General features: G+C 38.5%; 1 long non-coding RNA gene across 1 annotated transcript in view; it reads right to left on the bottom strand.

The window, feature by feature from the left end:
* Positions 1-10,796, bottom strand: part of LOC138933156 (uncharacterized) — a 175,401-nt gene extending 164,605 nt beyond the window's left edge. Inside the window, exons 1-2 of the long non-coding RNA XR_011446932.1 lie at positions 7,763-10,796; positions 3,082-3,261 (exon numbers count right to left, since the gene is read on the bottom strand). This is a non-coding gene — a long non-coding RNA (uncharacterized lncRNA). The remainder of the gene's footprint in view (positions 1-3,081; positions 3,262-7,762) is intronic.
* Positions 10,797-16,109: the final 5,313 nt, after the last annotated feature.

Below are 16,109 nucleotides of genomic sequence, written 5' to 3'. Positions count from 1 at the left end.
TAAAATTTTCTTATAACATCAACGATATTAAATGACTCAATATTCTCTCCTAAAATCAACGAGAATTAAGAAACGCTAAAATGGGAAACGTTACTGTCGCATCTAATAACAATAGTGCGTAGGTGTATGGGCAAACCATAAGAGACGCATGCATCGGTAAACACCTGGGTGTACATGTAGATATACGCGATAAAATCCGGACGACAACGTTCGACATTCGATCTCGCGTCGAGGATGAATTGGTTTTTGCCCGTTAACCGAATTCGCTCTCTCTCTCTTTCTCTCTCTCCCCCTCATCACCCGCGCCTATCCTCTTCCGCTGTATTAGTCAACCACCACCCGGCGAAACTCGAGAATAGATCGATCCTCGCTTGTCGACGTCGAGACGGGTTTAACGCTTGTAAAATTCCGTCGCACGTTCGGCACTTCTGACACGCTTAATGCGCCTATATTTGATAGACGTATGTGCACGTGTGTATGTACAATATGTACGCGATTGCGCCTCGCAAAACTTGACGCACTTGACCTTCGCCGCGAAACGCGGCCGAATAAATGGATTTCGGTACTTCGACTCGACTCACCCGGTGTACATTTATAATGCTCGACCTCGGAGAATTGCCCGCGGCGATGCACGCATAACCCCGAAGCCGGTAGGGGCGTGAACGCACGCTGGACGTTCCTCATTGGCCTTTCAATTTCGCCTCGCTTTCTCCCGCATCCTTTCAAAAACGAAAAACAAACGGACGGGAAAGAATGAAAATATGCGTATACGTAAACGGGCGTGCAGCATCCTGATTCTGGATAAGGAACGCGCTATATACTCGCCATCAAGATTGTCAAAAGTTATCAGATTTAATAAAACTTGTGTAATTTAAAAGTGTAATTATTTATTATACATAAATTTTACATATTAATTTTCATAATTGGCAGAAGCTTATAAAGTATATGGAAATTTAAAAATTTATTTAGAATATCTTGAAGAGAATTTTAATAATATAGCTTACAGTTCTGATTTCATGAAACGAATGATTGTCAAAGGGAGAGCAAGAGACGAAACAGTTGAAATATCAACCTCGGAGTTTCATTTAGACGAGACTTTGTAAGAAAATCGCGTTATTCGATACAATTAACTCTACGCTCGAGTCTTTTCGAGAACCGTACACTGAATTTGTTTCGAGTGAGATCAAATACATGCGTTTATCTCCTTTTTGAGGTAATATCATCGGCAAAATAATATATTGTCACTAGACAAAGTATACCAACTAATATAAAAATTATTCCAAGTACAAGAGAACATTAAATATGTAAAATAAAATAAAATAATAAAAAAGTAAAATAAAATTTACTATCTAACACGGTAAAAGTTTTTTTAAATATAAAAAAAAAAAATGCGTTTCAGCATCAAAAAAATAAAATCAATATGACATAACTTGAAACAATAATAAAAATAAAGAGCGAGAGAACGGTTATATATAATGCGAAACGATGCAAAAGAATGTCCAATATTCAAATAGAATATTTTATTTTATCTAATAACCATTCTCGCTACTGAAAAAATCTTTATGTATGACACTATAGTTAATATCTCTTAATTTATTTGTCCATCTAATGGAATAGAATGTTAGAAATAGTATGCATGTACGCTACGTACGAATAAAAATAGACGCGATACAGTAACAGTAAACGGGTTACATTGATTGGATATTTATAGCGATTTCTATAGCCGTGAATATAAAAAGAGATGCAGCTAAAGTTGTCGACCTGTACAGTAACTTGACTTCGATAAAATTGAAAGAACGGTTTGATATCGTTAAAAGACATAATATTCTTTTTATTTTTTAAACTAATCTTTTTAATATTAGACATAGATTAAAAATGCTTTATCTCCCATATATTTATCAATTTTTTGCATGTCTAACGTAAGTAAATTTAATACGTGCCGAATCATAGAAGTGAGAAATAATCACTAAAGAACAAACTGTCAGAACGATGGTGCGATACATCCGTAAATCATAAAACTTGATCTTCGTGCACAAGATAGGCGTGTTACTACCCGTAGAATGTTTCAACGTGGTAACGCGGTCGTCTTCCAGCCGGAACAAGGACGTTCACGGTAATATCTCGAATGAGATTAAACGGAGCTTGCATTCTTCGAGGATAACGTTTTCGGAAAGAAAATACGCCCTCGCTAACGAAACGCGACTGTCGTGATAAACGTAACTGCGCGCGCATGGGTATTTTCGCGTGGACTTGGACCGTGAAATCGCGATACGTACGTACCAGTCCCGTTTACACGAAAATTCTCTAATTATCGTACGTCCGGAGTTTTAGCGTCATTTTCACGAAACGCCTATATGCATATTTATAATGTCCGTGATAACCGTGGCGCTCTCGATTAACGCGCGAAAAAAAGAATTACATTTTTCGTATAGGAGAAAAATATCGCGCCGAGGAAAGAGGAAAATCGTTCAACGTGAAAAACCGCAGAGATTTGTTGGGTCTGCGAAAATCTCCGCATTTCCAAAATACACATAGGGAATATCGGCACGACGGACTTCGGTCGGCGGTCAATAAACGCTACGCTCGAAAAAACATTACGGCTATCGATTTCCGGGATATGTATTAGGTTCTCTTTCGCATCGTTGTTTACGTCACTAATACCAACTACAATCGCGCAGGGTGGTAACGGTCATCGTAGCGGTATAACGTTACGGTATTATCTGGCGATGCCGAGATTGCCGAATAACTTTTCGCTCTCGCGCCATGCTGCAACGTGCCCTTGCAATTCTCGCTTGTACATATTTAAAAAGAGTCTTACTCTCCGTCTTTCCTCCCCCATTTCTTACGATGAAAGAAAGAAAGGGCCCGCGCCCGGTATCCGCCTACGAAGACCGGATATGCCCGAACTTGCTCGTAAAGTAGCATGCTCAGCGGCATTTCTAAAGCGTCCGAGTTGGACGGCGCGCAAGATGGGTTCGCGAAAACGTTCGTTGTGATAATAGATAATTATACAGCAAAAAGAAGATACGGGGGAAGGAAACGAAGGAAAAAAAGAAACAAAAATATAATACCATGACTTACATTGGATTGGTGGAGTTCCAGTAAATGTCCGGCAGACGGGAACAGGTGGCCTCCCGAGGGAAGGCCTCCATCACGGCCAACAGAAGGAGAAATAGGATGAACCAAGGCATGATGTCGAGCTGAATCTTGAGGCCGTTTGCGTACCGCTTCCAGGAGAAAAATGTGTGTTCTGTCGGTCACCTGCATCACATCACAAGACAGATTATGATTAACGAACTGTAAGATATTTTCCGACATTTTCGATGTAGCTTGTGAAATCAAAATAAACTATTATTCATATTCATGCGTTACACATAAATATTGTCAACTATAGTTCAGAGTTTTATATATACCATCTTTTATTTAACTATCGCGTAGCGTGATACATCTACTTTAAGCTAGCTTCAACAGGATCGATAGTCACATTTCCGTTTTTAATAAACAATCCTGTGGTAGTAAATAATTTATTTTGTGACCAAAAAATAGCATCCTTTCTCGATTTTGCTTTAGAAATAAATGCTTTGTTTAAATAAAGAAATAAATTACACGTGTAACTAGAATCCGGGAATTCAAACTAATTAACGATTCAGAAAAGACTTTTCTTTCTCGACTATCCGGCAGGAGCATAGAAGATTCTGGCGTCAATAATAAAAGAAAAGTAAAAGCTGGTAAATTTGTACAATCGTAACGAAGAATCCTGGTTTTAATTTCCACGCTCGTTCCTTTTAGAAGAATGTTAACTTCCCTTTAATAATGCGTTTCACGGAATAACTAGACAAAAGCAAGATTTTATCGGTTCTAGCTTTCTTAGATTTTCTATCGCACGCGATCTGATATTTTAAAACTGTAACATCATCGCATAATATTCCAGCTTTTGGAATAGCGTATCCTCATCGATGGTTGAAGACGATAAAAATATCATTATAATCTTTCATGCACGTACAAAAGATATAACTACAACAAGAAGGCGATATTCTTGCATGTTGAAAATTGACTAGATTATAAAATAAATTAAAAATAAGTATAGTACATAAAAAAAGAAATCGAAAGCACACGAACGAGAGATCATCTTTCATGTACGGTATATTGTGTAATCAATCTTATAATTTTGCATAATCTTATGTAGGCTGAGAGATTTATAATATAATGTAGCAATTATATATATTAGAAATAATACAACATTTAATTTAATATATAAAAATAAAAAAATAATTGACTCTTCACGCTTATTTATTTACATTCACTGACTATTCGTATTCGTTCGCTTTATCCGCACGTTATTATCAAGTTTATAGGAATATGTGAACATATCGAAAAAAATAACGAATACATATATAAACATCATTCCATGTGAAAGGTACAAAAGTAAGGCGCGCATATGATATACGTCGATAGTTGATACGAATATTGATCGATCATACAATTATCTAATGCATTCCGCGCAGTTTTTGATTTATGAAAGAAGAATCTCAATAGATTTATCGACTATAAACATGCTGAGATGAAAACAGCGAAAGTACGAAGAAAAAAGGAAAGGGAAGTCGTAGAAGACGGAAAGACACAAGGATAAAATTTCGATATAGAAATAGTCTACGAGATAGTCGTCGAGATGATCGATAAACCGTATACCATATAATAGCAAAATAAAATCACTAACTAGCCGCAGCAGCGACAGTAAACGATCATATGAACGTTGGCTGTTGGGATGCAGTTATTGCAGACTGATCACACGTCTGATCTAACCATGACAATCTGCGATAAAACAGCAGTTAACTGTCACCGCGCGCGGTCTTTGCTTCTTTTTTTTACATTAACCGCGCTCAATTTAATCCCCGTTTACCTGTCCTTCCGGCCAATATCCTCGGAATAAAAAATATCGATGAAGCGCGGGATCGCCACCCGTAAACAGAGCAATTCGAGGAAACCGAATATCAATCATCAATTTCACGTAAAATGGATCGCTCGCATTCTAGCATCAAAATATCAATAAATTAACATTCTTTTTTTAATTGCGCTAATTTTCATATAATGTTCATTTTGAGATTGCGTATTTTGGAGGAGAGAATTTTTTAATATCCTGAAAATATATTTTGTCTCTACATATTATTTTATTATATATCAAACCAACAACTCTCTCGAATTAATTCAAATTTGTGTCTTTATTGTACTCTATTAATAGATTTTATTAAAGCGTCCAATGAAATGTGCAACAACACATTAAGAAAGTATGCAAAATAGCAATACCGTCTCCGTTCTTTCCTTTATATTCACAAGAGTGACTTAAAGAATGAATTCTTCCAAGGAGAGAAGAGAGAGAGAGAGAGAGAGAGAGAGAGAGAGAGAGGGAGAGAGCAGTGTACTTTGTCCTTCGCTGCATAGCAAACGGCCCCCCATGGAGCCAATCTTGTTTCATACAGAGTCACCTGCTTTCAGGGCCGTAGCTCTCGACCCGCGAGATCTCGGAACCGACGCGAAACGCGTCCACGCGGGAGACACACGCGTTTATACGAGACGAGGCGGAAGAGAACGAGAGTGATATGTGCGGCGCGCGGCTTGTCCGAGAGGTGGCAGCCGGAATAAAGCATAAAACAGTGTATATCCGTTGAAGAGGAGGGCCATTAAAAGGGCCACCGAGTCGTTGGATAGCCCTCGCGCTCTGTCCTGTCAGCGGCGCAGCAGGTTGATCCTTTCTCGTCGTCTCCTCCCCTCTACCCACCTTCCTGCCTCGAACTCAGACGTACTCTCTTCCCGCGTGTCACCTCCTTTCCGTTCTCACCGTTTTGCTTCTCTACGTCATGCCCTTCCTATTTTCCCTTCGACGGCGCACACGTACTCGCTATGCGGAGCGGCGCGACCTCGACGAGTTTCGACTTCGCTTTCAATTTGCTACACCAATTTGCTTGGCAAAACCGTGGATTCCCCGCAGCGACGCGAATTTGTGTTTTAATCGAAACCGAAAGTCATCCGTTAAAGCGCGAACGACAGGACGTGGCCGAACGTGATAAATCGTTCGAAACGTTTCCGGAGTTCCTCATTATGAATCGTAGCGTCTGCGTGTTGTGTAAGAAAAAAAAAAAAGAAAGAAAGAAAAACGGTGACGCGCGATCACTCTTCCTTGCGTCTTTGCGTATCGACACGAAGAGATTCATGAATAAAAGTCAATCTGGTATATCGAATTAATTGCGATTCGCGCGGAACTCTGTTCATTCACTGATAACCTGCCGGATTCTCGCGAGATTACATATACTTTCGTCGGGAACTTGTACTCGCAATTAGCTGTCTCAGGCTTTAATTAAGTCGCACTCGTAATTGCACGCGCTCGGCCGGAAAGTCTATCTCCAAGTTCTTCGACTCGATGATAGCCGTAAATAAATGCGAAAGCCAAAGCCTCATTAAATCGTACATAGTAATATAGTTTTCGAGATAAAAAACAGTCCTTAATTTCTTTCGATATTAAAAATTATAATTTTCAAAAATTATAAATGTATAGAATTAAAAATTAAATCGAAATAATATGAAAAAATAAAGTAATGCAAAAAATACTACAATAATTATAAGCATGCCACTGTATATATATGTGTATATATATATATATATATATATATATCACCGTCGTGGAAATTTAAATTATTGATATAATGTAAATGATATGAAGAAGAAAATTCTCTCTCTAATACTAACCAATAACTGTTTTAACTGCTTTATCACGGCATAAGATAAAGTGCCCTAAGTTGTGCAATAACTGCAAACTGTGCAAATTTATTGCTCCCATAATAGGTACCAGATTATCCCGCAAACTACGAAATTTGTTTCGTCCGAAAGTTTCAATCCCGAGACGTGTTCCCGAAAATACAACGTAATGAATGGCAACGCGTACGATTTGTTATGAATGAAGGCGAGTGTAAACATACGCGCGTACGCAGCGTGCACGTGCGTGTTTACGCCTAATGTATTTCTATACGCACGAATCATAGTCACGTGAATAGCATTAAACCGATATTGAACTTGTACGACGAGTTTGCCGAGAATAACATTACATATATCCGGGGAAAAAAAAAAATAAGAGCCTGAAAATTTTATTCTCGCTCTATAAACAATTAGTAGACAAACTCTCGATAAAATCTCGTACAATTGCGTTATATTTCGGTGCGATATTTCAAAATTCTGATAACTTTTTCTTTACGGAGAATACTCCGTTAAATTCGAACGTATATATGAATGTCAACACGCGATAAGCTGTTAAAAAAATACGGTCAAAAATTTTGACAGTATGAAAATGAAAAAAAAAAAACTTTTAAAAACAAAACGATTGTTTCATGGCTTAACGTGGACGGCTCGTCGAATTTCGTGTGTACAAGTTGCTCTCGAACCTACCAAATATCGTTCCAACCACAGATAGTAGAGGCTAAAGTAATAAAAATACGGGTTGTTACAATGCCCAGTGGTTGCGAAACATAATATAGCGAAGATATATAACAAAAGCTTATTTGTCCATCAGTTCGCGATTCAGATTTAACGTTAACAAGAATTCGCGTTTAACGATCTAATTAAAAAATTCCGACAATAAATCTTACGTCAAAATTCGAAAAAAAAAAAAAAACCGAGAGCTAAAAAATTTATTCTCATATTGCGGGCTGAAAGGATATTTGGCACAGCGGGACACCTTATACAATAGCTTTACACGATACATAAATATACTCACTTGTTCCAAGTGACCGAGGAGGCAGCGTCCGCACTTTCGTCACGTGAGTACCGCCCGAGGCTTATCCTTCCCGGAACGAACGTATGGAGGCTGCCGGCGCGACGCGACCGCGTAATCCGGAATAAATCGCGGAAAGGATCGGCGAGAGGAGGACGAGATCGCGCGTTACTCAAGTTCGAAGAGGAGGCGCAACGCGTCGATAACTCGTCGGTGCCTCGAGATATTAACGCGTCACTACTTTCACGCGCGAAGCACGTCTCGCTCGCGAGAGTGGAATAAATACACCGTGTATATCGATTCTCGAGAAAAAAAAACAAAAAACGCGCAGGATCGATGCACGCACTCGTCGACAGTCGAAATAATGTAACACGGTGTATATAACGACGTAAACGACGTATAACGACGATTAGCGATCGTTGTTCGCGAGAGCGAGACAGACGAATGGATTTCGAAGTCACGGTGTTGTTACGGAAATCGAAATCGATGTATATCGATATATATCACGGCAGCCTCTTTACTCACACACACTGTAACGGAAAGCGTAATTGCGTGGACGATACACGCCAGATGATGCTGTTCTTTCTTGATGGAGAGATTTGTCGTCTACCTCTCTTTCTCTTCTTCTGTCACTTCGAATCCGCGAAAGGACACCAAACACTCGCGAGAATATGTCACGCAGGGGTAGCCAAGCACCTTCGAGAATGATCCGCGACGAGATTCACTTCACTTCGTAAACTCGACCGTTACTTCACAATCTTGTTCACTTTCGCATTCGATGGTCGATAATTCCCGTATCTCTTAATTGTTCGAGAAAACACGCGCTAACACTACTTTATGCGTCGCGAAATATCCACGTCGGATTTCACGATTATTTTTTTCCAACGATTAACCTTTGTCGCGGGCACAATGTTCGACTTTCTCCGAACGCGGTCGGTGAACGACTAACTTCGATGTAAACGCGAGTCCCGGACGAGTCGAACGTTAGCCGCAAATTCCACGTTTTTTTTTTATTTATTTATTTGTTTGTTACATTGCCTCTTGAAGCACGACGTACAAGCACATCCCTATTATATCATTCGATCTCGAAATTATTGCGATATCGCGAGATTAACGACGAACGAGCGTTATTGACGATCGTCGATCGACGACGCGCACACACCGGAGTCGCGAAGAAAACTGAAGGTCGCGATAGATAGAGCTAGTTATATAGAGTTTTTGAGCGAGCTCGACTCTCGGCTAGCTTCGTAGAATTTGCCCGAGCCACAATTTCTCCGAATTCGAGGAGATAAGCGAACCCGAGTTACTTCTTCGAATTAGGCGACTCGGCACACGTGCAATGTATATGTACCGGAGTCGAAATAAAATCGAATCGCGATAGTTTTCTGTTTTTCGAGCGAGCTCGATTCTTTCGACGGGATTCCTGGAAATCGGCCGATATTTCTACGAATTCGATAAAACCGAGGAGATAAGCGAACCCGAGTTACTTCTTCGAATTAGGCGACTCGGCACACGTGCAATGTATATGTACCGGAGTCGAAATAAAACCGAATCGCGATAGTCTTCTGTTTTTCGAGCGAGCTCGATTCTTTCGACGGGATTCCTGGAAATCGGCCGATATTTCTACGAATTCGGTAAAACCGAGGAGATAAGCGAACCCGAGTTACTTCTTCGAATTAGGCGACTCGGCACACGTGCAATGTATATGTACCGGAGTCGAAATAAAATCGAATCGCGATAGTCTTCTGTTTTTCGAGCGAGCTCGATTCTTTCGACGGGATTCCTGGAAATCGGCCGATATTTCTACGAATTCGGTAAAACCGAGGAGATAAGCGAACCCGAGTTACTTCTTCGAATTAGGCGACTCGGCACACGTGCAATGTATATGTACCGGAGTCGAAATAAAATCGAATCGCGATAGTCTTCTGTTTTTCGAGCGAGCTCGATTCTTTCGACGGGATTCCTGGAAATCGGCCGATATTTCTACGAATTCGGTAAAACCGAGGAGATAAGCGAACCCGAGTTACTTCTTCGAATTAGGCGACTCGGCACACGTGCAATGTATACGTACCGGAGTCGAAATAAAACTGAATCGCGATAGTTTTTTGTGCGAGCTTGGTTTTCTCGGCGAGTTTCGTGTCGAATCAAAATTTTGCACAATTCAATAAAGTCGAGGAGACAAACGCTCCCGAGTTACTTCTTCGAAAGATACACTCGATACACCGTTTAACAGCCAAAAATACGATTACTTTCTTTCGTAACGTTCGATTTTCGTCAAATCCTGCTGCCGCGAGATAAAATCTTTGCGCGCACATACACGAAATCACCGCACTAAACGCGTACGTCAAACGCAAGGATTCTTTCTCTCTCTACCTCGCCGTAACTCCTCCGATTATTTATTAAATCTTTGCGTGCTCCGAATATATATTGACAATATATGAGTACGAAGAGTCGAACGTGTGTGGACGATATATCTTGGATGGAAAGATGAGATGCGCGGAACACGAGCCACTTTGTATCGCACTACAACAGTTCTGTTTTACTCTCACACACCACTGTCTCTCCTTCTCACACCTCCTGTCAATACGTTGTCTCTTTCTCTCTCTCTCTTGTCCTTACCCTTGCTACGAAAAACGCGCGAGGCTTACACTGCGGCCAATCCGATCGCGACCGAAACTAACCGAACGCGAACCGAGCGCTCCGTTCGACTCGGCCGAACGAGCGAGTTTCGCGACTAGCGAATTTACAACCCCGTGGAATTTTCTCTCCAAGAGCGAGTGAGTACGCGATCGTAATTTTTCTCCCGCGTAACTTACTTTCCTCCGCTATCTCGATCGCGTGCGACGCGCGTGTTTTACTCTCTTTATATTTTTCTCCCCTTTTTTTTTTCTATTTACGAAAATCGCGTGGGTTCGTTCAATCGCGGTCCCGTTCCGTGGCTGCTCGCTCGTCCGTTGGCGGGCTTCGAATGACGAGCTGCGATCGCTCCCCACGCAATACTCCGGCTCTCTCACTCCTTCTCCCTCGTGCCACGCGCGTTCTCTCCCTCGATCGCACCGGCTCTCGCTCTTCGTTGCGCCCTTCGTCCCATTTCCTTCTCCCACACTCTCTCTCTCTCTCTCTCTCTCTCTCTCTCTCTCTCTCCCCTTTCGCGCGCGCGCACGGCTTTGCACAACGGCGCACTCACATCATCTCGTCTCTCTTTACCGGGTGGACTGCGCGAGAACGAGAGAGAGAGACAGAGAGAAAAACAACACGCGCAAGCGCCAAGAAATACGTATATACTTACCGGGGTGCTATCTGCGAGGCGGTAAAAGCACCCCCCGCGAGCGCAGACTTCCGCGATGAGAAGGAAGAAGCGAACGAACCGAGCGTATCTCCTCTCCGCGCCTACCTCCGCCAGTGCACCCCCTGCTGCACCCATGCAGCATTAGGGGATGCACGGCGCTGCCTAACATGAAACACGTATGCGCAAGAAAGGCCTCTGTCTGGCGCGGCGTGCTATCTCCTACCGGATGAATACGAGAGAAATATTTTTAACGGCGGCACGGGCCCGGCCATCTCATTAAGAGTGCACAGGCACGCCGATGCAAAAAGCGGGAAGCTGCCGGAAGGAGATGTGCTAGCGTGAGGTGTTACCGTACTTACAACAACCGTTTTTTTTTCTTTTTTCGGCAACTCATCCGCCATTCGCGAGAATCGACGCGCGTGTAAAGAAATCTGCGATAGTTTTATCAATTACGTGAGAGAAGTACGTTTATCTCGTACAAGTATCTCGTTCGTCCAGAAAAAACGGATGCAGATCCTTCAAGTATGTAGTAAAAAACAGTTGACGAACAGTTCGTTTTTTTCTTTTAAAAAACTTTACGAATACAAATATTTCTTTATAACTTTTTAATGATGAAAAATCCAAATCTATTATGCAAAGAATTTATAATAATCTCATTTAGTTTTATTAAAATTTAGCTTTTTGCAACTTTTTTAATTTTTATCAAGTTTTTTTATTTTTATTAACTCGAAAAAGACAATTTCATTTATAATATACGAACAATCAAAAAGCAAAAACATTATTCTATCGTTATTGTTGAGAGTTGTAACTATACTTTTAAAAATTTTTATTGATTAATATGTGAGAAAATACTATTTTTATACTATATCGCTTTAAATGTTATGCTCTTATTAAAAACGTGCAAGAGAAGTGCATATAATCGCAATGAATTTGAAAGAATTATTGCAGTTTCTATCTTTATTTTATTTCACATTCTCGAATTATCTGTACACACAGAAAAATATTATTCTATTGCTAAGAAAAATGATTACTCAGTTTTCTTTACTTCTTTTAAGTAACAACTAACTTTAACAAAGAATATTTTCTTAATAATAGTCTTAAAACAGACTTGTCAGAAATTTTAGAAAAATTCATTGTCACGTACTCAAAGAAAGTAAATATTTTCTCTTGAAGAATATTATAAAATTTTATGGAAGAAAAGTCATGGGTATGGTTAATTTAATGTAAGAAAATTTATTAGATCAGAAAAATTTAGTGTATTTCTTTCAATTATATAATTTAATATTCTTCATTGAAGTATTAAATTTATTAGAATTCAGAATACATTTTAAATAAATTTAATGCTTGTAATAAACTTATGATACATTTGCGGATATATGAATCTTTGAAATACTTGAAACAAGTAATATCTACTTGTATGATATATAGTAGAATCTTTAGGAGAGAAAGTTTTAGTATCTGTAAGATACTATAGACACATAAAATTTGAATCAATTTGATTCGAGTTATTGTTTTTTTTATATTGATATATAATAGTAAAATAATATATAGACAAAAAAATCTATTTCATTTATCGGTCTTTAAAATACAAAGTGCAAAATATATGTAATATAAATCCGAACGTTTAACAAAAGGCTTGTTATTTTATTGATGTTTCAATGCTAGAATGCGAGCGTTTCATTTCCCGTCAGATTGACGGTCGATATCGTGTTGATATTCGCTTTTCTCGGATTGCTCTGCTTATTCGTGGATAGCGATTTTGCGCGGTACTTTTCATCCCCAGGATATAGGCCGGAAGGGCACACGAGTGAGGATCAAATTGAGCGCGGTTAATGTAAAAAAGGAGCAAAGACCGCGCGCGCACGGTGACAGTTGGCTGCTTACCGCGAATTCTTGTGGCTAGATCAAACATGACTGCAATGATTGCATTTCAATACCCACATCGCCGTTTATTGAAGCTCTTTCAGTTAGCTAATGATTCTATCTCGCTTTTACAGTTTATCGATAATTTCGGCCTCGCAGGCTACTTTCATATCGAAAATTTATCGGCTATCTTTCTGCCTTTCACGGTTTTCCTTCGTTTTTTTTTTTTCGTACTTTCGCTGTTTTCGTATCCGCATGTTTACACTCGATAAATCTATTGAAATTCTTCCTCTGTAAATCGAAGACATGACTGAACGGAATGCATCGGATAATCGTATGATCGGCAAATATCGTTTTCTATCGTACACACATTCTTCTTTTACTTTTTTGTTTTGCGAATTATATTTACATATTTATTCTCTTCCATATTTTGCACGCATTCCTGTAAAATCCAGAGCAAATGAATATAAACGATCACGAACAAATATCAGCGAATATCAGTGAGAGAAAGCGTTATTTAATTTGATTTTATAATAAATTACTGTATAAACAATTATATATATATAAAAAGAATCATTTTTTTTTTAAATATAAAAAATTAATAATTAACTTTTTACGCTTTTTCGCTGATATTCATTTATAAACGTTTTTGCTCATTCGTTTGAGCGAGACTCGCAAATCACAAAAAAATAAGCTAATTGTGCAGGATTATTCTATTCAATTCACGAAAATCACAATAATCAGAGCGTGTCTTTTCAACAATTAAAGATTTCGCGGAAGGGTAATCCTATAGAAGAGTAGTCCTGGACGATGAACCACGACATTAATTCACGAGAATATTAAAACGACTATGATTAGTTATACATGTATACGTAAGTATTGTATAATATATGTATTCTCGTAAGTTAATAGAAAAATCAAGATCCGGCAACATGTATCGCGGTTTATCGGTGGCCTCTTTCTTCCAAAGTACTTCTAACAGATCCTTTTCGCAAAATCTAACACTTTCTGTGAACTAATAAAAAAAACGATGCTCGTGAAATTCATGCGCTCCTAAACACGTGCAATTTATCAATATATTGATTATATTTATTTTATATAGATAAATTATATCTATTTTATATACATTTTATATTAATATATATGTTTGAAGATATGAGAATATGTGGATTAATTTATAGTATAATTAAGTATTTGTTATTTAAAGATAAAAAATCCGTCGCAATTATTATAACTTAACAAAGGTTTTCGTTATCGCGGGTTAATAGCACTTTAAACCACAAATGTGAGTCTCTTAATTCCTCGCGGGCTTTATCTCGTTGATTAGTGGGCCAAACAACGTACGGAATAAGGAAAAATGAAGAAACGCGATAACCCAGCAAAGAACTTTCCGGGTACGTGATTTGGGTAGTAAAATCTACATGGAGGTGCAAGGGACATCACTGAAGGCGCGGGTAACTTGCTCGCCTCAGGTCGCCACAGCTATTAAAGTCCTCTTATCTAAAAACTCTTTTAAAGGTGTAACGGCAAAAAAAAAAAATCACCGTACATCACAAGAAACGGCTAATTTTGAAATCCATAGAAAAATCTATCTTATTTCTATTTATTGACTTTGTTGACTCCTTAAGTGCGCTTCCGACACAATTTTCCAATAATCTAAAAATAATCCGATAGGATCATCGATGCACAAAAAAATCTCGTGTCTCTTATTTTCAACGCTTAATAACGCAATGATCTCTCATTATGGCAAATTTGCAGCATATCTCCGCGATAATCGATCGATATCGCCCATTTCTCCTGTGAGAGCAATGAATTTGTTAGCACATTTATCGAAATTTGTTTATGAAGCCATTCCATGCTAATGTAATTACGCTTACGCTTTTAACACGATGGCGCGAACCGCTACAGTAATTTTATTGTTGCATTTTCATAGTTTAATTTCGGAGCATTGTACACGCGCGATGCACGCGAGATGCGGATATTTTGATACTAAACATTCGGATGTATTTAATAGCGGGCGCGTATAATTTTATCTTATATTTAGACAATTTATTTAAAAGCGATATATAACTTTGCCATTTGCAATAAAATATCGTGGCGAATATTAGCGCAATAAATTGCTGCATGTAATATCGCTAAATAATTAATATTTACTGGGTTATTTTGTAACATTTTTATCAATATGTGTAAGAGTGTAATAAGTAATTTGTAAGATGTAAAGTTTTTCAAGCTGAGCACACAAGTCTCGTTAAAAAAAAAACAGCACCTTTGCATATTTTATTTCATATATTTTAATTATTTCTGTGTTTACAGTTACGAAAAGAATTTTAATAATTAATTGTAGAAAACAGATGATCGAAAATATCGTGTATCAATTTTTTTGTTGTACGCGTAAGTTGCTTTCATTATATAAAAATTGCTAATAATTTTCTAATTTCAGTCAATATATATTAAGTTATATATATATATATTTGTCAATAAATATCTCAAGAGATATTATTCAATAAAAATATATAATTTATAGAAATTTGTTTGCTTCTATTCTCGAAAGTCAACACGACAATCTTAGATGATTCATGTTGGCAAACTGCGATCGATAGGAAAGACATGTCGACGATCGCAATTTTTTACCGAGTGCTCTAAATAATGAAAGTCCACCCATTTCTCGATGAACGCCAAGAAGACGGGTAGAATTGCGTGCTACCTCGCTCGTTCCTTTCGTTTCGCTTTCGTTTGTTCGACCTGTCTTCAAAAGACAACCATCCTCGTTCGTGTATTGAATTGAATATTTAATACGTGGATCGATATTGTTCCGTACATCTACTATCTACACGATACGGGCTATCTGGCTGCTCTACGCGAGACTCTTCCACTAACTAGTCTGAGAAATTACAAGCTGACTCTCTCTTTCTCATACGCAAATACGCTCACGCATGTCAGACGTCATTCGTAATCTGTTTCCCTGCCTCTTTGAAGATGGGATCACAAATCTTTTTTCGCGCACAACTAATATAGCTTAATACAACAAACAAAAATACATAACTTATTTTGCAAAAATTGAAAGTTTGAAAATAATTTTCGTATTCGTAAATTTAAGTGTAAGTAACGTAAAAAAAGTAACGCAATCGTTATTTAATACTATATATAAATTTTTCACTTGATAAATTTATCATCTAAATCTTTTGCTAAATTTTTATA

Source organism: Polyergus mexicanus, unplaced genomic scaffold, assembly GCF_030449975.1.
Source record: "Polyergus mexicanus isolate NDT 795.1 unplaced genomic scaffold, iyPolMexi1.0 SCAF_5, whole genome shotgun sequence".
Lineage (NCBI taxonomy): Eukaryota > Metazoa > Arthropoda > Insecta > Hymenoptera > Formicidae > Polyergus > Polyergus mexicanus.
Note: the sequence above shows the minus strand (reverse complement) of the source record. Positions and strands in the feature narration are given on the sequence as shown.